Source organism: Sus scrofa, chromosome 15 (genome assembly GCF_054392235.1).
Source record: "Sus scrofa isolate SSC_HxYL_T2T_F1_AM1 chromosome 15, Sscrofa_HxYL_maternal_Yorkshire_Landrace_v2.0, whole genome shotgun sequence".
Lineage (NCBI taxonomy): Eukaryota > Metazoa > Chordata > Mammalia > Artiodactyla > Suidae > Sus > Sus scrofa.
Genome location: NC_139397.1, coordinates 143,857,715 through 143,882,212, shown reverse-complemented (window position 1 = coordinate 143,882,212; position 24,498 = coordinate 143,857,715). Strand labels below are relative to the sequence as shown.

Here is a 24,498-nt window from a genome sequence, read left to right as displayed (position 1 = left end):
CCATTTGGGGGAGCTGGTTTTACCATGAGAATGTTGATGCTGGCAAGGGTCAATTTGGACTCCTCCCTCTAACCTATTGGAGAGCTTATCTGTCCACCAGTAGGCTGGCACACACTGCTTAGGGCAAGTCCTAACAGTCAACAGGGGCAGGAGCTAGTCATGCCAATCATCATGCCCTCAGTAGTTGACTCCACCACAACAGACGTCTCCAAGCAGTACTTATGGGGACATCACTAGAGCACATAACTCTGGTGATCAAAGGAGAGTGAGCTTCTCGGCCCACAGGATGTATCCTACATAAGGCCATTACTCCAAGATGGGAAAATGTAACTTAACTTAATACATGGAAATGAATACAGAGAAGTAGGCAAACTGAGGAGACAAAGGAATACATTATATAAGAAGGAAAAAGAGAGAGTTCCCATCATGGCACAGTGGAAATGAATATGACTAGGAACCATGAGGTTACGGGTTTGATCCCTGGCCTTGCTCAGTGGGTTAAGGATCTGGCATTGCTGTGAGCCGTGGTGTAGGTCGCAGATGCGGCTCAGATCTAGTGTTGCTGTGGCTGTGGCATAGGCCAGCAGCTACTGCTCCAATTAGACCCCTAGTGTGGGAACCTCCATATGCCACAGGGGCAGTCCTCAAAAGACAAAATGACAAAAAAAAAAAAAAAAAAAAAAAAAAAAAGGGAAAGAAGGAAAAAGAACTAAAGTAGCGATAGGCAATCTACACAATAAAGAATTCAAAGTAATGATCAATGAACTGAGGATAAGAATGGATGAACACAGGGAGAAGTTTAACAAAGGGAAAATATAAAGAAGAACCAAGTAGAGCTGAAGCATGTAAGACTGAAAAACCAAATACACTAGAAAGTATCAACAGTAAAGTAGGTGATCCAGAGGAATGGCTCAGTGAACTAGAAGAAGGAGTAGTGAAAATCACCTAAGGTGAGTAGAAAAAAGATAAATAACAAAAGAAGCGTTAAAAATGAGAATAGTTTGTGCTCACTTCAGCAGCACATATACCAAAACTGGAACAATACAGAGAAGATTAGCATGACCTCCAGGCAAAGATGATACACAAATTCATGAAGCATTCCATATTTTTTATAGATGAACTCATTTGTAGAACATAAACAGACCCACAGATTTTGAAAATAAAATTATCTTTACCAAAGGGGACAGGTGGTGGGGAGGAGGGATGGACTGGGGGTTCGGGATTGGCGAAGGCACACCTAAGTATTAGGAAGATTGGCCAAGGGGAACCTGCTATATAACACAGGGAACTCTATTCAATATTCTGTGATAATCTATGAAAAGAATCTGAAAGAGAATGGATGTGTGTACATGTATAACTGAATCACCGTGTTGTACAGCCAAAATTATCGCAACTCCATAAATCAACTGTAATTCAATAAAATTTAAAAGAAAAAAGGAAAAAAGGAATTGAGGTTTAAAGAAATGAAGGTAGTTTAAGAGACTTCTGGGACATCATCAAGTCTATCAATATTTTCATTAAGGGGGTGTCAGAAGGATAATAAAGAAAAAAGGTGTAGAGATATTATTTGAAGAAGTAATAGATGAAAAAGGTATAGAGAAGTTATTTGAAGAAACAATAGATGAATAATAACTTGGGAAAGGAAACAGACATTCAGGTTCAGGAAGCACAGAGCATCCCAAACAAGATGAACCCAAAGGGGTTTACACAGGACACATTAATTAAAATGGCAAAAATTGAAGATGAAGAGGGACTTAAAAGAAGCAAGAGGAAAAGCCACCAACCACATACAAGATAACTCCCAAAGACAAGAAGCTGAATTTTATGCATATATCTGTAGGCTAGAAGGGAATGACATGAAATATACAAAATAATGAAAGGAAAAAATCTAGTATCAAGAATACTCTGCCTACAAGGCTATCATTCAGATTTGAAAGAGAGATAGAATTTTACAGAAAAGCAGAAGTTAAAAGAGTTCTGTGTCACTAAACTACCTTTACAAGAAAAGTTACACAGACTTCTCTAAGCAGATAAGAAAAAATTGCAACTAGAAATATAAAAATTGCTAAAGGAAAAATCTCATTGGTAATGGCAAATGTGCAGTATGGAGAGCAGGTCAACCACTTATAAAGCTAGTAGAAAGCCTAAAAGGAAAGTATCTAAATACTCCAAAACTGTCTAAATCCACAATAAGTTATTAAGGGGTGCACAAAACAAAAAGATGTCAGAAATATTACACATGAAGGAGACAGTGAGAGATCATCAACTTAAAATATTCTTATATATTTATATATGAACGTCATGGTAATTGGAAACCAAAATATGTAACAGATAAGAACACACAAAAGAGAAAGGAATCCAAACATAATGCTAATGAAATCTGTGTTTCTTTAGTGTTACAAATGAACTAGAAAAATAAGAAAACAATAAACAAGACAATAATAACCACATACCTACCAACAATTGATTTAAATATAAATGAAAATGAAAAGAAATATGGAATATAAATACTTAGACAAAGTAGACTAAAACAATACCTGTAGCAAGAAACAAAAAGGACACTAAATTATGATAATGGGATGGATCGAACAAGAAGATATAGTAATTGTTATATACACAACTAACATTAAGAACTCCTAAGTACATAAAGCAAATATTAACAGACATAAAAAGATATGAAATAAACAAAATAAAAATAATCCAACTTGGAGGAAAGAGTAAACCTGTCACTGTTTGCAGATAACATGACACTATATAAAGGAAACCCTAAAGACGCCACCTAAAGCTATTAGAACTAATAAATAAATGCAGTAATTTCACCTTATATGAAATTAATACTCAGAAATTTGTTGAATTTCTATACACTAACAACAAAACTATAGAAAGAAATTAAGAAAACAATCACATTGACAGTCACATCAAAAAAAATACTTTGGAATAAATCTAAGAAGGTTAAAAAAAAAACCCTATACTCTGAAAACTAATGAAAGAAATTAAAGATGATAAAATCCAATGGGAAGATATACCATACTCATGGACTGAAAAATTAATATTGTTAAAATGATCATACTACCCAAGACACTCTACAGATTCAATGCAATCCCTATCAAAATACCAATGGCTTTTTGCACAGAACTAGAACAACTAATTCTAAAATTTGTATGGTGACTCAAAAGATCCTGAACAGCCAAAGAAACCTTGGGAAAAAAAAAAACAAAAAAAACCAAAGCTGGAAGTATCACACTACCCAATTTCAAACTATATATACTACAAAGCTACAGAACAGTATGGTAGTGGAATAAAAACAGACATAGATATCAATGGAACAGAAGTGAGACCCCAGAAATCAACCCACACTTATTTGGTCAATTAATCTATGACAAATGAGGTAAGAATATACAATGGAGAAAGGACAGCCCTCTTCCATAACTAGTATTGGGAAAACTGGACAGCTGCATGCAAAAGAATCAAATCAGACTAATTTCTCACACCATACACGCAAGTTAAAAATGGACTAAAGACTTAAAGACCCGAAATCATAAAATTCCTATAGGAAAACACAGGCAGTATGTCCTTTTATATTGGTTTGTAAATGGTGGGAGATGGACAAAATCAATAAACACAGGGCAATAATACTCTCTCCAGGAAGACTTCCTTTGCCTCCCTTTAGTTTCTCTCATCTCCCCAGACCCAACCACAACCCCTGTTGCTGCATGGATCCGAGGCACATTCTTGTGCAGGTCAGTACTGCCTGAAAAGGGTTTGAGCCCCCTGTATGTATTCCATATTTTTTTCCAAAAAAAACCCCCTCAATTTCCTAGTTATATTGCTCCCATAACAGCTGATCACTATATGAAAATGAGACATTGAAAGGCTGCAACACACAGACTTCTAAATAAACAATTGTCTCCTCTTATTCCAAAGATACAGGTAATATTTATATCCCTAGAATTAGAAATATCTTTAAGTATTTTTCAGAAAAATAAATCTCTCAGTATAAATAGCTACTGACATAAAGGCTGGTGATGAAATTATAGCTTCCACTGAGAAGGTTAAAGACTCATTTTTGTGTTCCTTTGGGAACTGCATATGAAAGTTCCCAAGGTAGGGGTTGAATCAGAGCTGCAGCTGAGGCCTATGCCACAGTCACAGCACCTGCCAGATTTAAGCTGCATCTGTGACCTATGCTGCAGCTTGTGGCAACACCAGATCCTTAACCCACTGAGCAAGGCCAGGGATTGAACCCACATCCTCATGGATACTATATTGGGTTTTTAACCAGCTAAGCCACAACAGGAACTCCCAACTCATATTTTAATATAAAATATATATAAAACATTTTTCTTACAGTGTGTTGAACTATCTACATCCATGTGTATACATCCCCTTGGATATATATTAACTACTGAGACAAATAAAAACTAACCTTTGATTTGCAAAGGTTTATAATGTAGCATAATGATAAACTGCACATTCTAAGACTGCAATAAATACTAAATGAATAAATAAATGATTGGATAAAAGGATGAATTCAATTTGGGCATCTTGCAGATATTTGACTTCACATTTCAGCATACACTTTCATATTTATTTCTAATCTTTACGAAAGTAAACATTCCAAGTTATGTTAAAGGGCTCTGGTAAATATACCTGTGTAACATTAAGTCTTAACTGCCAGTTATACTGTTTTAAAATCAGCTTGTGTTTTGAAACCTAATAATTCAACCTAGGTGATAAACCTGTGGGGTAGGATAACAAATCAGTAACTAAAGAAGTCAATATATCTAAATTATTTAAAGGATTATTAAACATATATTTCTTTGCTAGATCAAAAGGAACCTCATTTTATTTTCTTTCCTACTTATTTTTCTAAGCCTTATCTTAATTCTTCTTGATTTTGAAAAAGGTAAAAATCAATGCTAGTTAGATTATTAGTTTGCTGAAACATAAATTTTTGTGACTTTACTGAATTTTCATAAATTGTCAGAACTCCTTTGTATTATAAAAATATGCCTTTGTTTTTCATATATTCTGCAACAATTTTTGTCAGTTTATACTTGTTTGACTTTCAAAATAATTATCTTGAATATTTAGAAAGTTTTAGCAAGTCAAATTTACATTCTTTTGTGGCTTATCATTTTAGTGACATGATTAACTCAAGATTTTAAAAAATAATCTCTTGTAATTTCTTCTAATGAAATTTTTTTTTTTTTATCTTTTTAGGACTGTACCTGCAGCATATGGAATCTCCCAGGCTAGGGGTCAAATGGGAGCTGTAGCTGCTGGCCTATATCATAGCCACAGCAACACCAGATCCGAGCCACACCTGTGGCCTACACCACATCTCATGGCAGCACTGGGTCCTTAACCCACTGAGCAAGGCCAGGGATTGACCCCACATCCTCATGGATACTAGTCAGATTTTTTACCACTGAGCCATGATGGGAACTACTCTTCTAATGCAATTTTGATTTGATAAGTATTTGTAGAAATAATTTTAATTTATCGATAATGTGTATTGAACTTATTTTTAAGAAAATACCTAAGAGAGGTATTTTCTTCAGAGAAACAGGTCCTCTGATTTTTTCCAAAGCATATTAGATTCATTTTTTATATTTGAATTTTGATCACCTGGAACTTTTTTTATTAAGTCCAATGCAGTAAGAATCTTATTTTCTTTCTAAATGGCTAACCAATATTAATAATTGATTAAATCCATGTTTCACCAATTATTTAAAATGCCATAATCATTATATGTAAAATTTTCATATCACAGTCAGAAGTTCAGTTCCTTTTATTTATTTCTGTTTCTTCCTTCCAAATGTTTTAATTAGTATAACATTTTAATACACTATAATGTCTAGTCAAATCGGGGTCCTGCTCCTATTACTTCTCATTTTCAGAGCAATCCTGGATAGTTCTTTTTTCGAAAAAACTTTTAGCTTCAAATTTTCTTTCTAAAATCCCACAGAACAAATTCCTACAGATACTTTAACTAGATGGCTTTGAGTTTATGGACTAAGATAAGGAAAACCACATCTTTATGTTGGGGAGATGGCTCGGATGGTCAGTGTAGGAAAATGAGACACATGAACATGAGGAGATCTCAACAAGTCTCTTTACTTCTGCAGAAGGGCACAGATACTCAAAAGGCACGTACAAAGAAGAAAAGACCCTCTCTCTTCATCCCTAACGCAGGTGATGCACCTGTTCCCTTCCCATTGGTCAGGTCAGGGTGCACATTCTTCTAGCTTGGCTAATTTGAAACAAATTGTTTCTGGAAGAAGAGGGAAGGGGGGGCGGTCACAGGAGTGTGTTTCAGCCGAAACTGGAGCAAAATGGGGTAACCAAGATTTCCTTTGATAGAAAAGACATTATGTTACTTTCCACATTTACATAAGTTAAGTTTTGATCCTCTGGTCAAATAAGTTTTTCCAGTGACTTGCATAACTCAATAAAAATGCCATCAGGCTGGAGCCAAAATAGAACTTAAACTTCCTTCAATCTTGACTATGTTTGGGGATGGATTTAGGAATGAGAGTCTGAAAAAAAAAATTCTATCTTATACAATCTATTCTGTGAAAATTAGGTTGGTCAAAGACTTCTCAAGGAATATTTTTGCCAATCCAGGATGAGCTAAATAATTTATAAAAATAGATTGCCCCTTGAGCCATTAGAGAACTATTTCGAAGATAAATGGCACCAGAGAAAGACATTGCTCCTCTTCACCCATGAAGCAATTAACTCCCGTCTCTAACATGCAGGATGTGTTTTCCTCCGCAGTCTATTGGGATTTCACTGAACCAGCCACACTTGGTTGCTTGATTCGCAGTAGGAGCAACAACATGCTTTTGTCAAGAGGCTGTTTGGGGCTTGTCTGGGCAAGCAGCTTGAGGCCTTGGATCTGTACTTAAATAAAGGGCCACTAAAGGATTAAGCTGATCCCCTGGCCAGCAGTAACTCTATTTTCTAACCAACTGAGCTAACCAGCCATGGATATCTTCTACACAGTTTATGCTTATTTTCTTTCTATGCCGCCTCGACTTTTCTGAAATAGGAATGGGTGCTGAACTCCTTTGATATATTCCTATTTGTTCAGAAATGTGAAGTTCAATAGATTGAATGGGATGCAGTGAAACGTTTTTTAAATATCACTCATGAAAATTAGAAAAGTAACACATGCTTATTTTAACCATTCAGACAATTGCCCTAACGATTTAAAGAATAAAGAAGCCTTTGACTTCATGCCAACCGTTCAAAGTACGCACGACTATCTACTTGATTTAGAGGTTCATAATCACTGCAATAGTTACTTCTAATGAGATACAGATATATATTATTTGGGAAAATAATTTATTCCTGGGATAGTGTTCATCACAGGAGAAAATATAATAAACCTTAGTAACAGCATGACAAAAAGAAAGCTCTATTGTATAGAGAAACTGAAATATTTCAGATAAGATAGATAAACATATAACTGAACTGAACTTGTGAAAGTAGCATTATCATATAGTTTATTTCAAAGATCATCATGAGAAATGCTACTCTAAGGGTTCCTAAAATAATTAAAGAATAAGATTTGGAAGTAATCTTAGAGATTACCTATCCTAATCTTGTTTGACAGATAAGAAAAAAATATAGCAGTTGCAAAATTACACAGTTAGTGTCGTGCTATACATATTTAATAAAATTTTGTTAAATAAAACCTCACACCTTCAAGTGTGTTTACTGTCAGAATAATTGATCTGCCTCAAGTCAAAAAATATTTTATTTGTAATTAACCTAGAGTTGAATGCAATGTCAACTAAAAAAATCCACAACTTGAAAGTTGAGAGTTAAGTTTTATTTGGGGTGAAATTAGGACTTAAGCCTGGGAGTCCAGTGGCATCTCAGGTAGCCCCAAGAAACTGCTCCAAGGCCTTAAGGGAGGAGCTAGGATATTTAGGAGTTTTTGCACAAAGGGCAGGGAGCAGGACCAAAAGAGGCCTGGGCTCACTGAAATCATTCCTTTGTTATGCACATCAGCGTTGGGGCCAGTATCCTGAGTTTTCACAGCCTTCAGGACTCACTGGCTTTCACCCTTGGAAATGACTGCCCTTAGAGAAGACTGTGACATTTTTTATCCTTAATTACAGACTGCGCTGAAATACCACCCAAGGAGGAAAAGGGGGAACATCAGGGTATAATAAAGGTTAGGGGAGCTGCATGCAGCACCCACACATTTTACAAAGGTTTGTTGCTGGTCTCCTGAAGGTTACTGCCAGTCACAAGGAGCAGACATCCCCATGAAGGATTTTAGTGTTTTTCAAGATATGAGGAGATGCAAGAATTGGGCACATAAAATCTTCTCCTAAAAATATCTTGACTCTCTGAAGATCTGTTCTTCCCATTTTCCCAGAGTACAGAGTGCCTCACTCCTGGGCTCCACCCTGACTCCACTCAGGGGGTGCTGCAGATGTGCAGCTGCAGTGGCTCATGTTTTACCCCATGTAGAGGCTGATGGCAAGTGCCAAACTTCAGTTCACAATGAAGAATCATTTTAACAATATCTCTGGTTGAGAATAAAACAAGCATGAATACACCCTAAGTGATGCAATTGCTCAGTATCCTTACCTACTGAAGAGGTTAAATTGGCGCTTTCTCTTTGAGCTCTTATGTAAATACCTAAGGCAAGGAAACGTGACTGTACCTGAGGGTGAATGAAAAACTGTATTTGCATAAGTGCTAATGTATGCAGGCTTAAACATACATGTTGTGAAATCAACCTCACCTCCCTGATCCCGAGGTAGAAATACATTTCGAAGGTTTAACAATGCCCTATTGAGTACCCAACAGGACTATATAATTACTACTTGTTTTATGCAGTAATTATATATCTAATAATATTTTTTCTTTTTTTTTTTTTTTTAAGGAAAGAAAGCTCCTGTCCAGTTTCTTCTGAATTTGTGGTTGAGCGCCCTGGGCAAGGCATGTAGGGCAAGTGTGGAGATTCTGGTCCCCGGGAAGGAGAGAAGATGGTCTGCCCATCTTGACAACTATCTGCTTTCACTTGCTTACTCTGTATTTAAATCTGCGTGATTAAAATACGGGCCTGCTAATGGAAAAGGGCTGGCAGAGATTTCTGACAACTGCATATTTAACTAGCCAGCAGCGATACTGCATATGCCACTATATCTGTCAGCACTTTTGCGTTTGCCAGGAAGAAGAGCAAGAAAACCGCACTTGAAATATCAGGCTCAGAAAATCATTAGGCCAACCATCCATGCTAATAAAGAATAAACATGTTTTTCCCAAGGGGGGAGAAAAAGACTTCAGCTTAGGATTCGCCTTTTAACCCTCTTGAATGGCATCATTGCAGGGACGCTCCATTATATCACTTCATAAACACTAGCCTCTGAAATCAGATGGAAGGTAATTTACTGAAAGACTTACTCTTTGAATAATCTTGCATAAAAATGTCTCTGTTTCCATGTTGAGCCTATCTGGACAGATAGATTATATTCTTTTCATCAAGGCTTGATCAGTTCAAACACAAGAGGCACAAATGCAACTAGATACTGTCGATTAAAAAAAAACCCACAACCTGAAAGTTGAGAGTTAAGTTTTATTTGGGGTGAAATTAGGACTTAAATCTGGAAGACAGCATCTCAGGCAGCCCTGAGAAACCACTCCTAGGTGGTGAGAGAGGAGCTAGGGTATACAGGAGTTTTTGCAACAAAGGGAGGGAGCAGGAACAAAAGAGGCCTGGGCTCACTGAAATCATTCCTTTGAAATGCACCTCCCCTATCAGGGCCAGTATCCTGAGTTTTCACAGCCTGCAGGACTCCCCAGCTCTCATCCTTGGAGGTGACATCATTTACAGAGGATAGTGACACTCTTTTTCCTTAACTATAGACTGGGTTGAAATACCACCCAAGGAGGAAGAGGGGAAATATCAGGATATGATAAAGGTGAGGGGAGCTGCAGGCAGCACACACTCATCTTACAAAAGTTTATTGCTGATCTCCTGAAGGTTACTGCCAGTCACAAGGAGCAGACATCCCCATGAAGGATTTTAGTGTTTTTCTAGATATGAGGAGATGCAAGCATTGGGCACATAAAATCTTCTCCTAAAAATATCTTGACTCTCTGAAGACCTGATCTTCCAGTTCTTCCAGAGCACAGAGTGCCCCGCTCCTGGGCTCCCTTCTGACTCCACTCAAGGGGTGCTGCAAATGTGTAGCTGCAGTGGCTCATGTTTTACTCCATCTAAGAGGCTGATGGCAAGTGCCAAACTTCAGTTCACAATACCTTCAAAGGATGACCAAAGAAGGAGCCTTCCCACCAAAATTTTACTTCCTATCCTAGATTCCTGTTGCATGGCTGTTTATATTTTTTTCTTTTCCTTCTCTTTGTTCAGGTAATTCAGCATGAGTGTAATATAAGAGATCTTTGGAGAAAAAAATCAAAATGTGGAATGAGATTGGATTAAAGTTGTTAGTGCATCATTGACTCAAATCGCCCGCCCTGACCAGGCACAGTAATAACCGCTTGCATGGATTACCTCACGACAGGTGAGGAACTGACAGGCTGCTGCCAACCAGAACAGTTCTGCAGAGGCCGAAAGGAGGGAGGAGACACCAGCACATAAGATGTCTTGCCCAACCTCCCAGAAATCCTCACACTGGAATCCATCTCGGCTAAGAGGGATGCCTCTGCCACCTGGAAGGACCCTAGGTCTGACCAAAAATGGGCACAAGCAGTATGATTGGCCAGAGACAAACCAGAAGGCTGACTGCATTACCATAAAACCTGAGCCTGCAGGCTGTATGGCAGAGCAGCTCTCCTAGGTTCCCTTACCCCACTGTTCTCCACTCTAGGGCCCCTTTCCAATGAGGTTTTTTTCTTTATCTCTATATGTGGTCTCCTTGGACAATTCATTTATGAGTGTTAGGCAAGAGCCCACTCTCCAGCCTTGGCAAGAGCCCCTCTTCTGGTAACAACAATATGAATGAAATGAAGGAATGATACCAGATCCATCTCTCCCTCCCCCCCATACCTTCTCCCCCCTCCCCTTTTTTTGGAGGGAAGGGGCACAGCTGCAGCATGTGGAAGTTCCCAGGGCAGGGGTAAAACCCATGCCACAGCTGTAACCAGAGCCAGAGTACTGACACCAGATCCTTAACCCACTGAGCAGCAAGGAAACTCCTCTCCCCCACTTTTTGGAAAAACAGTTGAGGCAGGAAACAAAGGATTTACTGCTTGAAGCCTGGAATGCAGGTAATGTTTCCCAGATGGGATAAACAGCTACTGGAAAAAAAAGAAGAAAGAAAAAAAAAAAAAAAAAAAGAGCTGCTGACCACACTAGAACCAAATTTTGCCTGTTTTACAATTTCTCTCAGACCTAGCACGGTTAATATTTCTTTCCCAATAGAGCCTTCTTTGTTCAACTGCAGCTTGAGTCAGTCTGGAAAAGGTGGATTAATTTAAAAAGGATAAAGACAGCTCTGCTTTGTTTTAATGCCGTTACTTCACATTTCAAAAACATATGATAACTACAAACTGCAGCAATCTCTCTTTTCCCAGCCAAGGATGAATCCTAAATTCAACAAATTTAATTGAAAACCACAGACTTCATTTCACTCTGAATTTGAAAAATGGGTTATATACTCTTTTCTGTTGTAGTTAAAGCCATAAATATCCAGCTGTTGTAGAATTTCAAGGATGATATTGGGAGACTTTCAAATCAGAAACTTATGGGGTTATTTCATATGGAAATATCAGCACACTCTTGCCTTCTTGCATTTTTTCACTGTATATGAATTATTCATAAGTATAAAATACTGAGATTTATTTTTTGGCATGAATGCATGAAAAACGAGGGAGGAGAATGTATCATAATCCACTGAATTTACATCTTTACAAATAGTCTGAGTTCTCAAAGGATTCTTGAGTAAGAAAAACATGACAATTTTAACAGGATTTTTTTATTTTACTGAGTATTTTTACAGAAACTCCTGGGCAGCTCATTGATGTAACAGACTCACAGAGGAAATTATTTCTTTGTACCAAAAGCCAGATTAGACAAGTGTCAGAAATCACAGCACAGCTTTTCATGTCTGTGTGGATGAAAGAAGCAGAAAGAAATGCTATACCTGAATCTTTGTGCTTATCCTTCAGCCAAATTTGTCTTTTTCCAGTTAGTTCTCAGGGGTGTGATGCCCATGGAAATATATTATATAATCTGGGAAGTCACATAAAAATCCTCCTAACCTGCCCCATCCCTGGACATCCTTCTTCAGTAGGTCTGTAGATGTACCTGGCAAACTGTGTTCCCCAAAGGCCACACATAATTTTGATGCAATGGATCCCTGGACCAAATTCTCAATATCTCAAAAGCATATGAAAACCTTGAGATTTGAACATCATAGTCAGATAGAAAGAAGAGAGAAAAAAACACCTTTTATGAATTTTAACAAGGCCTTCCCTGGAGGTTGACGTTAATGGTACATCCTCTGGATGTAGGCAAGAACCAGAATCAGCTCTAACCAAAAGGAGGGATGCTGAGCATCAAACAACTTTCTCTGCTGGCCCTAGAGATAGAGGTGGCAACGACGCTGGTCGGGAGTGGGAAAAGGTGCATCCTTGAAGACAGCCACTGTGAAATGAAACTCTGCTCTTTCTCTCTGACAATATTCTGTCACTCTGGCCAGTGGCACACATTGACTTATTAGTCATAATGCTTATATTGGAATAAAAATCTTTTTTTTTTTTTTGGTCTGTTTTTTTAGGGTTGCACCCATGGTATACAGAGGTTCCTAGGCTAGGGGTTGAATCAGAGCTGTAGCTGCTGGCTTATGCCACAGCCACAGCAACACTAGATCTGAGCCACGTCTGTGACCTACACCACAGCTCACGGCAATGCCAGATCCTTAACCCACTGAGCAAGGCCAGGGATAGAACCCGTGTCCTCATGGATACTAGTCAGATTTGCTTCCACTGAGCTACGATGGGAACTCCAGATCTTTAAAAATGCAAAGCATTGTAAAGCTATTTCTCATACTTGGTGTCTCCAAAATACCAAGGTCAAGGGATCAGGCTCTAAGAATTTCAATATTTTGTAATTCAAAAGTCGATTGGAAATGACTTTGTGCCTATCAAACACTTGGAGAGCTTATCATGTCAGGATTAACTTTCCTGGTGAGACACACTTCATTATACACTTTGAGATTCACTGTGTTCATCAGTCACTATAAAGACCTTAATTCACTGCAGAAGCAGTGAATCCGCCTAGAAGGGATGACACTTTCCTAAAGCTTTCCCCCTCTCCAGCTTCCTCGGGATGTTTCTGTTCACGACGCCTCCTTTCCTAACCTGCTCACAATGACTTTTACTCGACATCTGAAATAAGCCGGTGAATATTAAGATTCGAATTTCTCCATCTGGGTTGTAAGTTCTTAGACAGAAACAAACAAAGAAGGTGCCATGTATGGTCCAGAAGATGAGGGGCACAGTCAGTTGCTTATATTTCTGTGTTTGGGTCTTACACTCAGAAGCCTGTGGAGTAGTTTTTTCATCGGGAAACTTATTAGGGAACGTAACATGATGTTTTACTGTGAGGACATTTGAAAAATTCAAAGAAGTTTCTCTTTAACAGAGTAACAAGAGGACAGTGGAGGTAACTATTTAAGAATTGTGTGTGGCTATGTAGGAGGTAAGGAATAATTGATGTAAGTTTTGTTTTATGGTAGTTGAATGGAACGTTCTCTCTTGCCCCCTACAGTTTGACCTCCTGGATAAAAGTTGATGTGTCAGCTGGTGAAATAACACCAATTATATTAATTAAATCATTCATTCCATAAATGTGTATTGAATACTGTCTGTGAGCCCAGCACTTTTCTAAGTACTAAGATTCTATCAGCAAGGGAAGCAAGAAAAGAAGAAATGCTTGCTTTTATGAAACTTTCGTGCTAGTATAAGGATGCAAAGCATAAACACAGTCAGTTGGTAAATAATATACTATATAAGAATGTGGTAAGTAATATGGAGAAAAAATACAGGACCTCGGTATAGAGAATCCAATACACAATAATTGCTTTTGGCCACATCCTCAGGCAGGTACTATGTTAGACTGGAAGGGATTCAGCAGTGTCCAACTGAGAATCCTGGGCCCTTTTGCTCTGCCTGTCGTAATCCAGAGTTGGCCAAGATGTGGGTGTGTATTACTGCTCAGCCTTACCTGGCCTTGGAAGGTAATGATAGGAATTATGGTGCCATTTCCCCCCTGGGCTGCCCGGTTCATGTCAGCACAGTGTTTCAGGAAGTGTTGGCCCAGAAATCAGCTGGCCCTTGAAGTAACACAGTGTACCTCCTGAGCACAGTCAATATAAGGCTAGACGTTGATCAGCGCATAAGTATATCAAAACAGGAAGCTGCACCTGTCAGGGAGAATGGCCTTTATCCTGTTATCCCACTCACAGAGATTAACCCTTACCAATCTGCCTTAATACTTTAGGACATTCCTTCAATAGAGCTTTCTTTTTGTTATGATGTTAATGAGGTTTATTGTATTTTTTACTTGAATGATGTATTTTTTACTTTATGTCCCAGGAATGACTTCTTTTGCCAAAAAAAGATATACTTCATTAAAAATAATGTACAATGAATATGCATAATCCAATTTAGCAAAATTCAAAATAATTAAAATTTCGTCTGCATACACCTTAGAAGAAGGGAGCGAACATATGATAGATGAACTCTCAGACATCCTTCTCTTCCGTTCCTAAAAAAGGTGATGGCACTTCTTAATGTCAGACACTGTGTGGCTCAGAGAAGGCTTTACATACGTACTGTGTATGTATAATAGAGAGGAGTGAGATTTAAAAGAACTAAGAGATTATTATCATCACTCCATTAATTTTAAAAAGAGAGACCTGGCTCCTCAGAGAGAATAAAGAAAAAAGAACAACAAACCCTACCATCACATAGTCAGTTGTCCCTATCCAGGGGCAGATCCAGTTCTGTGAGGCCTAAAATTTATGTAATTGTAGAGGTCCTCTTTTCAAAAAGAATGCAAAATTATAAATACAAAGTTACTTTAGAAAGGGAGTTGTTATTAAGAATGAAAAAAACCAAAATGCAACAAAATTGCATATATTAAAAAGGTGACATGTATCACAAACATCATTAAATACAAAAAAATAATACATTGTTATTACTTAGGTAAAAACCATAGAAGTATTGTTATTACTTAAGTAAAAGTGTGGTCACCAAAGTTATTTCCTGGGAAGAAGAACTGGACACAGAGTTGTGAAATGAGACAGCCACAAAGATAGCATCACTTGCAAAGTAACATCCCCCAACGTTCATTGCCTTCAAGTTAGTCACCGCCATATGATTTTGAATTGAAGTTCTTATGAAATGTTTCATATTTTGACCTAGAAGGGAAGCATTTTTTAAATCCCCCTCATCCCCTAGCAAATTAGAACAAAATTTGAGCCCAATATTATGGCTAGGCACATAGGTTCTAGAATCAAACTGACTTGGCCCATATCCCAAATTTCAAATTTATTTGGGTCACAGAATATTGGATTTTTTTTTTTTTTTTGCCTTTTTAGGGGGCTGCACTTGTGGTATGTGGAAGTTCCCAGGCTAGGGGTCAAATTGGAGCTGTAACTGCCAGCCACAGCCACAGCAATGTGGGATCTGAACTGCGTCTACATCCTACACCACAGGTCACAGCAATGCCAGATCCTTAACCTACTGTGCGAGTCCAGGAATCAAACCCACGACCTCGTGGTTACTGGTTGGATTCCTTACCACTGAGCCACAATGAGAACTCTTCTGGGTTGTATTTTGAGTTACTCTTTCAGTTACTTTGTTTTAATTCATATGGTTTTCATTGAGGATGTGACTTTTATGATTCTAATTTCAAAGTAATCTTTATAGAAAAGCAAATTTATTATTTTAAATTAGAAGTGCATAATGAGTTGATTTTCAGAAGGCTGATAGGTAAAATCATCCTCATTTGGAAAATACAGTTTACAACTTTGAGTAACAAATTTTAATAAATGCAGTTTTCTTCAACAAGTATTTTCAATTTTGATGATAGAATAAACAATCCTTTAAACTTTTTAAGCTAACTTTTATCTATACAAAAAATTTCTTTTGTCTTCTTGTAAAAAAAAAAAAACTTAAGTAGGAACTGAAATTTATGATTGAACAAAACAAATATAGATTAAAATAATCACTGTGGTAATTTTATGCAATATTCACTGACATTTTCCTTGTCTGTTTAAACAAGCTATGATGGTTGTATATCTGTCTCCTGGAAGCAGTTGTATCAAAAATCTCCCTTTGCTTTAAATCATAAAAAGTTAAGATTGAATTTTTAAAATGCAGGGTTTATAAATTTCTGTTTCCATATCAGTATGGGACACTGTACAAGTTATTTAAATTTTCTAATTCTCAATTTCCTCTCCTCTACTAATATAAATACTAATGCTAATATTAGTATTAGGGATTCTAATAGTACTTATACCAAGGATTATTAAGAGAATTAAATGAACAAGTAATACATTTATCTGTGTTTTGAACATACAAAGTGCTCCATTAAAGTTAGCTTTAAAAGTTAATTATTTTAGGATATAAATGAAATGTAAATAGGAGGATGCTTGAGATTAAAAGTATTAAAAATTGAGAAATTAATAGCAAAAATATAACTTAAAAAGGAATATAGTATAATGTAGCAGAAAGAAAAGATACACTGAAAGCAAAAACCTGATGTGTCAGTGCAACTAGAGCCCTGAATTTTATAAAGTTGGAAATGTTACCTAACTACTCTTCAGCCCACTTTCAAGGACGTGAAACTCGATGTTTTCGAAAGTTCCTGCTAGTTCTGAAATTTAACATCCCTCAGGAAGCATGCGAGATTTCCCATCTGAATTTTATAGACACTACCTTCCTAGTGCACCATCATCACATATGGGTGGGTTATATTTATTTATATTTTTACATATTCCTTTTCTTCTTTCCTGAGGTTTCAGGTTTCTTTGTTTTATAATTTCCTTTCTGTTCAGAAATGTTCATTTAGCCATTGTTTTAGGGTGGGTCTGCTGATGACATATCCTCTTTGTCCTTTTCTTCCGAGAAGGTCCTTTTTTCCCTTCATGACTGAAGAATACTTTCACAAGGTATAGGGTTCTAGGTTGATAGTCCTTTTCTTTCAGCATTTGAGAAATATTGGCTGCATGGTTTCGAATGAGAAAGCTGCTATCATTCAAATTATTTTTCCACGTGAGGTCAGTCATTTTTTCCATGGACACTTTTCAAATTTTATCATTGACTTTAGTTCCAAAAACTTCATTTTTATTCATCTTGGTATGGATTTGTTTGTTTATTCTTTTTTGAGATTTGCCCAGCTTCTAGAATTTGCAGGTTCATATCTCTTGCCAAATTTTGGAAAGTTTCAGAAAATATTTCCTCATGCAGTTTTTCAACTGAGACTTCATCCTGAGGGTTGCCTAGAGAAAGACATGCTCTAAGGCACCCTCTGATTGAAAAACTCAAGATAACATCATACTTTAATAGTGACAGCTTAAATCCTTCTTCATAATATCAGGAAAAAGCTAAGAATAACTGCTCTCAACACTTCTGTGGGTGCGAGGGGCTCTAGCCAGTGCAGTAAGGTAAGAAAATAAAACAAAACAAATAGGAAAAAAATTTGAAAAGGAGGAAATGAAGCTGTCTTTATTCATAGACAATATGATCCTCTATGCCAAAAATGCTACAGAATTTACACACACACACACACACACACACACAAAAGCTAATATGATAAATTATTTGGAAGTTAAGCTTAGGAATCTTGTAGATTACTAAGTGAATATACAAGAAGCAGATATATTTCTATATAATAGCAACTAATATTTGGAAATGTAAATAAATGTTATTATTTACAGTGGCATCAAACCATGTGAAATATTTAGGAATATATTTGACAAAAGATTTGCAAGGAACATACAGTAAAAATTACAAAATATTACAGAGAAAAATTATACAGAACCTCAATGAATAGAGAGAGATGTCTGTTTATGTGTCACAAAATTCCTTACTGTTAATATACTAATTTTACAATGTCCCATAGGTCCAATAGAATCCTAATTAGTATCGCTGCTGACATTTTTGAAGACACCAATAAGCTGATTTTAAAATTAATATGGCAACTCAAAAGAACTAGAGTAGCTAAAACAGCATTTTAAAGGTAGTGAAAAAGTAGATATATATATATATATATAGCATAACCTAATTTTAAAACTTTTTTATAAAGTTTCCTATCATGGTGCAGCAGAAATGAATCCGACTAGGAACCATGAGGTTGCAGGTTCGATCCCTGGCCTCACTGGGTGGGTTAAGGATCTGGTGTTTCTGTGAGCGGTGATGTAAGCCACAGAGGAGGTTTGGATCTGGCATTGCTGTGGCTCTGGTGTAGGCTGGCAGTTGTAGCTTCAATTAGACCCCTAGCCTGGGAACCTCCATATGCCGAGGCTGCGGCCCTAAAAAAAAAGCATAAAAGAAAAAAAAGCTAGAGTAATCCATCATTGTGTTATTGATGTAAAAATAGAAAAATTATCTTAGAGACTCCAGAAATAGATCCACATTAACATGATCAATTTATTTTGACAGAAATGTCAACATAATTAATAATTAATTGGACACAATGTAATCTTTTCCCCAAATGCTGTTGAAACTTATGAATAAAAACAAGCCTAATAAAATCCTCATGTTCATCTCTTTTAACACCTTAGTCACTATACTTAAGAAAAGATACCATGTAAATAACGCTCACAGATGAGAGGCTGATCATACTTTTATTTGGCATTGTGATATTTGCTTTTTTTTTTTTTTTTTTGACTTTTTGCCTTTTCTTGAGCCGCTCCCGCAGCATATGGAGGTTCCCAGGCTAGGGGTCTAATGGGAGCTGTAGCCACTGGCCTACGCCAGAGCCACAGCAACGCGGGATCCAAGCCGCGTCTGCAGCCTACACCACAGCTCACAGCAACGCCCGATCCTTAACCCACTGAGCAAGGGCAGGGATCGAACCCGCATTATTTTTCTCACATTATCTTCCATCACGTTCTATCCCAAGAGATTGGGTATAGTTCCCAGTGCTGTACAGTAGGATCTCATTACTTATCCATTCTAAATATGATTGTTTGGATAGTTCCTTACCATAATGTGATATATCTCAAAGAACAGTCCAATCACGTACAATAAACTTGACCAATCATATCCATCAGACTTGCTGAGGGCTAAATGAAAAAAATGCAGATTCTGGGAGTTCCCTGGCTGCTCAGTGGGTGGAGGCCCTGGCATTGTCCCTGCCATGGCTTGGGTTGCTGCTATGGCTCTGGTTCAACTCTTAGCCTGGGACCTTCTGCATGTTGTGGGCATGACCAAAAAGAAAACCTATAATTTTAAACTAGATTTCAAAAGGATACTTGAGAGAATAGCCTTTTGTCTACTCATACTGATATTAAGTATGCTGGAGATAAATGCAGAACTGCTGGGAAACTTTGCTTAACTATTAGTTGCCTCCCGAGGAGGCACCATGTGGACAGCGGTGTGGTTATACACACACACTGTCTCCTTTGCTTGTGTTTATATATTCCAAGATCCCAGTTAGAGTTTAGGCTGAATTTTAACTGAAGGTCTGAGAGCAATTTTGGACTCTTTTTGGAATTCAGTATATAAAGATACATTAAGAAATGTCCTCGGCTTAGGCCAGACTACTGCACTGCCGGTTCAACCAGGAGTATGAGTTTTGTCATTGAACCATAATCTCACACTTGCTACCTGACAGCAATAGCTTTTCTTTCCACTGAAAAGGGAGCAAAACAATTTTTCTTAAAGTGTCTGTGATCCAAAGCCTCTGGTCCTTGGCTAGAAATTATAGAGGATGTATCATCTGGAAAACAGATTACACTAATTTCATTTTGTGACCACTTAGTTAAATATGTTCTCCACTTGTTAGATACATCTGTCATTTCTGCAAGTTGAGCAAACCCAAGGACCTCCATATGCTGTGGTTGTGGCCCTAAAAAGACAAAAAAAAAAAAAAAAAGAGGAGACAATAGTTCCCTCTCTGACGTAAAAGTGAGGCGTTCTTGCTCCACTTTATAGTAATCATCCCCAGCTTTGTTTTACAAAATCAAAAATTTATTAACTATTTACTAATTTATTGATTGGCAGCCCTATGGCATATGGAAGCTCCCTGGGCAGGGATAGAATCCAAGCTGCAGCTGCAACCTATGCCATAGCTGCAGCAATGCAGGATCCTTAACCCACTGCACTGGGTTAGGGATGGAATTTATGCCTCTGCAGCAACCCAAGACACTGCAGAGAAAAAGCTGGATCTTTAACCCACAGTGGGAACTCCCAAAGGCCCAAATTTAAGTGTATGTTATTGGCTTCCATCCATAACACCAATTCTGTTCTTCTCTAGCACTTTCCTCAAGTCTGACAGTTAATTACATCCGCCTTTTATATTAACCCTCTGGTTTTAATCAGCCTCTTCTTAAGCACAATGTCCCACCCAAATGCCACGACCATTACCCATTACCCTTTCCACCGATGCCAGCTTTCCACTGAGCAAAATAAATGTCAGTCAGTAAAGTTAAATGCATTATTCTAGTTTGATAGCACTCTTCTAGTGTCAGATAGAGATATTAAAATTTTGTCAATATTTTTCTTATTGACTACACAAGCCATATTTTAGTTACTCAACATGCCATAGACAACATCCACCTGACATCATTACAAAATAAACTTGAAACATTTTGACCGGCTAAATATGTAATGTGCAAGAATAACCCTGCCTAACTGTAGGATTTACATGGTTATCTACTGTGTAGAAAAGAGTTATGGTAGCAGGTCTGAGGCTGCTATCTTTAGAAGATTCTGATTTCAAGGTTTCTTTGGCTTCTGAAATTTTCCCCATCCAATGCTGTTGTTTCCTTGTGCCTTGACAGGTTGTACATACAATATGATTTATGTTTAGCTTCTTCTGGGAGTCTGGAATTTTGCTAGTTGCTGGGCAGAGGATGCCTGCGTGCCCACTTTCCAGTGGACTTTCCTGGGCAGAAGCATAACACGTGCTGCTACGTGTTGCTGCTGAGAGAGAATGTGCTGTTTGTGACCACTTACAGGAAAGAGAGAGCTTATAAAAGTGAATCATATTTATCCATTCCCCTCCTGTATTATTTTCCCTTATAACTCCAGCTGCATATGTTTTCTCTGTTGATGGAATAAATCTTGAGTGTGAGTATGCCTCTATGCTGAGTCCCTGAGTTCTAGTAAATCACTGAACATACAGGTGGTCTTGGGGACCCCCAAAAGAATCACTTAATTAAGTAAAATACTAATTAGTATAACATGAAACAATAAAATTTGCCTCTTTCAATCTCTCAAGACAGAGCCAATAACCTTTCTCTCTTCTCCCAAAACACATATATCACTTCCCTGCTTAAAAACCTGCCATTACAACTGCACTTAAGATTCCGATTCCTCATGCCTGCTTACCAATTCCCTCTCCAACCTCATCTCAATTCCCCTGTCCCCTTGCCCACTGGAATCCAGCTACGTTCTCCATCCCAGAAGAGAGTCATGCATCATGTCTACTCACCAGATGGGTCTGCTTCTCTCCAGTCTCGTCATCCTAGCACAAAGGCACTGCTCTGCCACAACCCCCAAATCCACTTCCTCCGAAGCGCAATTTTAAAATGTGGGCATTGGGTATTAAAACCAATCTCCCAGTTTGGATTCTTTCTTCATAATTATTTATGATCCATAAGATATCTAAAATTAAGTTCAGCTGGCAATCCCTTTATAAACTCCTGTATGCCAAAATGTCAGCATTCACAGTTTTTATCAATTAAAATTTGTTGACTGAAAATAAAGGAACACTTGACTCTCTGTGGCTTAAACCACAAGGATAGTACAACTTAACTGACCACGAACTCCGGGACAGGTGGTTTCCAGGTCTGCCTAGGAGCTCAGCAGTATCAGGCTGCTGAGTTGGTATTCCTGCTTTTCTCATAGCCTTCCCTTTTTAGCTGCAATTTGGCAGCTGCTATTCCAGACATCGCACAACTATATTCATGCAGAAAGCAAAGGGTAGGTGATGTGTTGGTGGTAAAATAGCTTTTTCTTCACAGAGCTGGCTCTCTCCTTGAGCAGGGAGCAGAATCTTTCCCACAAGAGAACAGTCAGCCTATTTTATAAAGCATTGGATAAAAGTAGTTAGCAGGGCCTCCCCTACGACAGTCTTGACAAAGGTAAATAGCATGCACAAGACTGGCTGAGACCAAACAGGATTTATCACAATGCCTGGAGGAAAGGCCTGAGCATGCTGCTACTGAGCAAAGTAGAATTATGCTAACAGTAAATCACGGGAAGCTCAATGGTTTTGACACCAGATAGTTTATCATAATCATCTGAAGTACTGCCTAAAACATGGGTCTTGGGTCCCAATCTCCTGAGTTGCTGTTTGAGTAGATCTGAGGTGGAACTAGAGAAACTGCATTTAAAAAAATGTTTAAAGATTAAATTTTTTAGAGCAGTTTTACGTTCGCCATAAAGTTACGAGGAAAGTAGAGAGATTTCCCATGTGCCCCCTGACCCATCATATGCATAGTCTCCCTCATTGTAAATGTCATTCACCAGAATGCTACATTTGTTTCCAAGGATGAACCTATCCTGACACATCATACTCACCCCAAATCCACAGTCCACCTTAGGCTTCACTCTTGAGTGTACTTTCTATGGGTTTGACAAAAGGGTAATGACATATGCCCATCATTATAATATCATACTGAGTATTTTTACTGCCTTAATTTTTTCCTCAGGAGACCATTTTTACTGAAGTATAATTAATTTTCAAGGCTGTGATAATTCCTGCTGTACTACAAAGTGACCCAGTCATACATATGACGTATCTGCCTTTCTAATGACTTTTTTCCCCAGGCAATGCACTGAGGTTGCTTCTGGGGAACACACTTTGAGAAGAACCTGGGAAGGCCAACGTCAGCCCATCTGACACAACTCAAAAGGTGCCAGGTGACGTCAAGGGTTATTGATTAACTTATTTATCGTCATAGGTAAGGGTTAGTGTCGATCTCATTTGTAGATGTAGACAGGTTTCTCATTGGCCTCACCTACAGGTGTAGCAAGGGTTGGTACTGGCCTCACATTCAGAGTGGAAATATTCATTGAACTAACACCAGCCATAGTTTGAAAATAAATTTTGTGATATGTTTTATCATGTCAAATATACCAGGGAAACAATTATAAAATAACCAATACTTTGTGCAAATTCATTAACTCTAACTTAAAATACAAGGCAGCCCAGATCATTCAAAAGCACAAGAATTACTTTAAGAAATGCAAGTGCAATATAATATTGAATTTTCCCAAACACCTGAATATGTAAAATGAGAAGGATAATAATGTTTTACATTTGTCTAAAAACACTGCATCCTGGGAAGTAGAACCTTGACATGGATTAACAATCTCAAACCAGGAGTTCCCGTCGTGGCGCAGTGGTTAACGAATCCGACTAAGAACCATGAGGTTGCGGGTTCGGTCCCTGCCCTTGCTCAGTGGGTTAACGATCCAGCGTTGCCGTGAGCTGTGGTGTAGGTTGCAGACGCGGCTCGGATCCCGCGTTGCTGTGGCTCTGGCGTAGGCCGGTGGCTACAGCTCCGATTCAACCCCTAGCCTGGGAACCTCCATATGCCTCGGGAGTGGCCCAAAAAATAGCAACAACAACAACAAAAAAAGACAAAAGACAAAAAAAAAAAAAAAAAAAAAAAAACAACAAAAAAACAATCTCAAACCAATTAGAGGGCTAGAAAACTGGCTTAGTGAATATATTTTTGTGGGTAGAGTTTATGAAAACTGAGAGATCATGTCTAAGAGACTATAGAACATATGCAAAAAAAAAAAAAAGATTTGGATAAAGCATGTGAAGAAAGTGTTTTGTTGCAAGAGGCTGGTGGTGGCAGGTAACCGTATTAAGGAATGTCTATTAGCGCCATAGACTTTCACTGTGTACTTGACGATTATCTGTTATGTGTCTAGTGTGGCAATAATGTCCTGTCGTGTGTGTCTGCACAGTCTGTAGAGGCACCACGGTTTACCCACATGCAGTCTCTAAGCAGCAGACAAAACTACAAAGTTGACGTTTCAATGGCCATTGGCTACTGTGCACATCAAAGCATCAGAGAGGAAAGCGCTGCCTTAGGTGGGGTAGAAAATTTAAAATTAATAGGAACAGAGGAAATGCCAAGTTAGGACAACAGAGAAGGGAAATAATGTGCCAATCAATGCAAGACGAAGAAACCGCTTTCTCTGGATAATAAGGATAAAGTTTGGCTGATTCTAGAGTGAGAATTACAGCCATTAAAAGCACCCAGGCTTTTGAATTCACTGCTGTATCTGGGTGAACTACATAATGTGAGT

General features: G+C 38.0%; 1 long non-coding RNA gene and 1 other non-coding gene across 2 annotated transcripts in view; one reads left to right on the top strand and one right to left on the bottom strand.

Annotated features, from left to right (window-relative positions):
• The window catches only part of LOC146396175 (uncharacterized), a 65,520-nt gene extending 43,505 nt beyond the window's left edge, over positions 1-22,015 (bottom strand). The window contains exon 1 of the long non-coding RNA XR_014830004.1: positions 21,662-22,015. This is a non-coding gene — a long non-coding RNA (uncharacterized LOC146396175). The remainder of the gene's footprint in view (positions 1-21,661) is intronic.
• LOC146396176 (U6 spliceosomal RNA) lies at positions 1,004-1,110 on the top strand. Its single transcript, XR_014830661.1, has one exon. It is a non-coding gene; the product is annotated as a U6 spliceosomal RNA (small nuclear RNA).
• Positions 22,016-24,498: the final 2,483 nt, after the last annotated feature.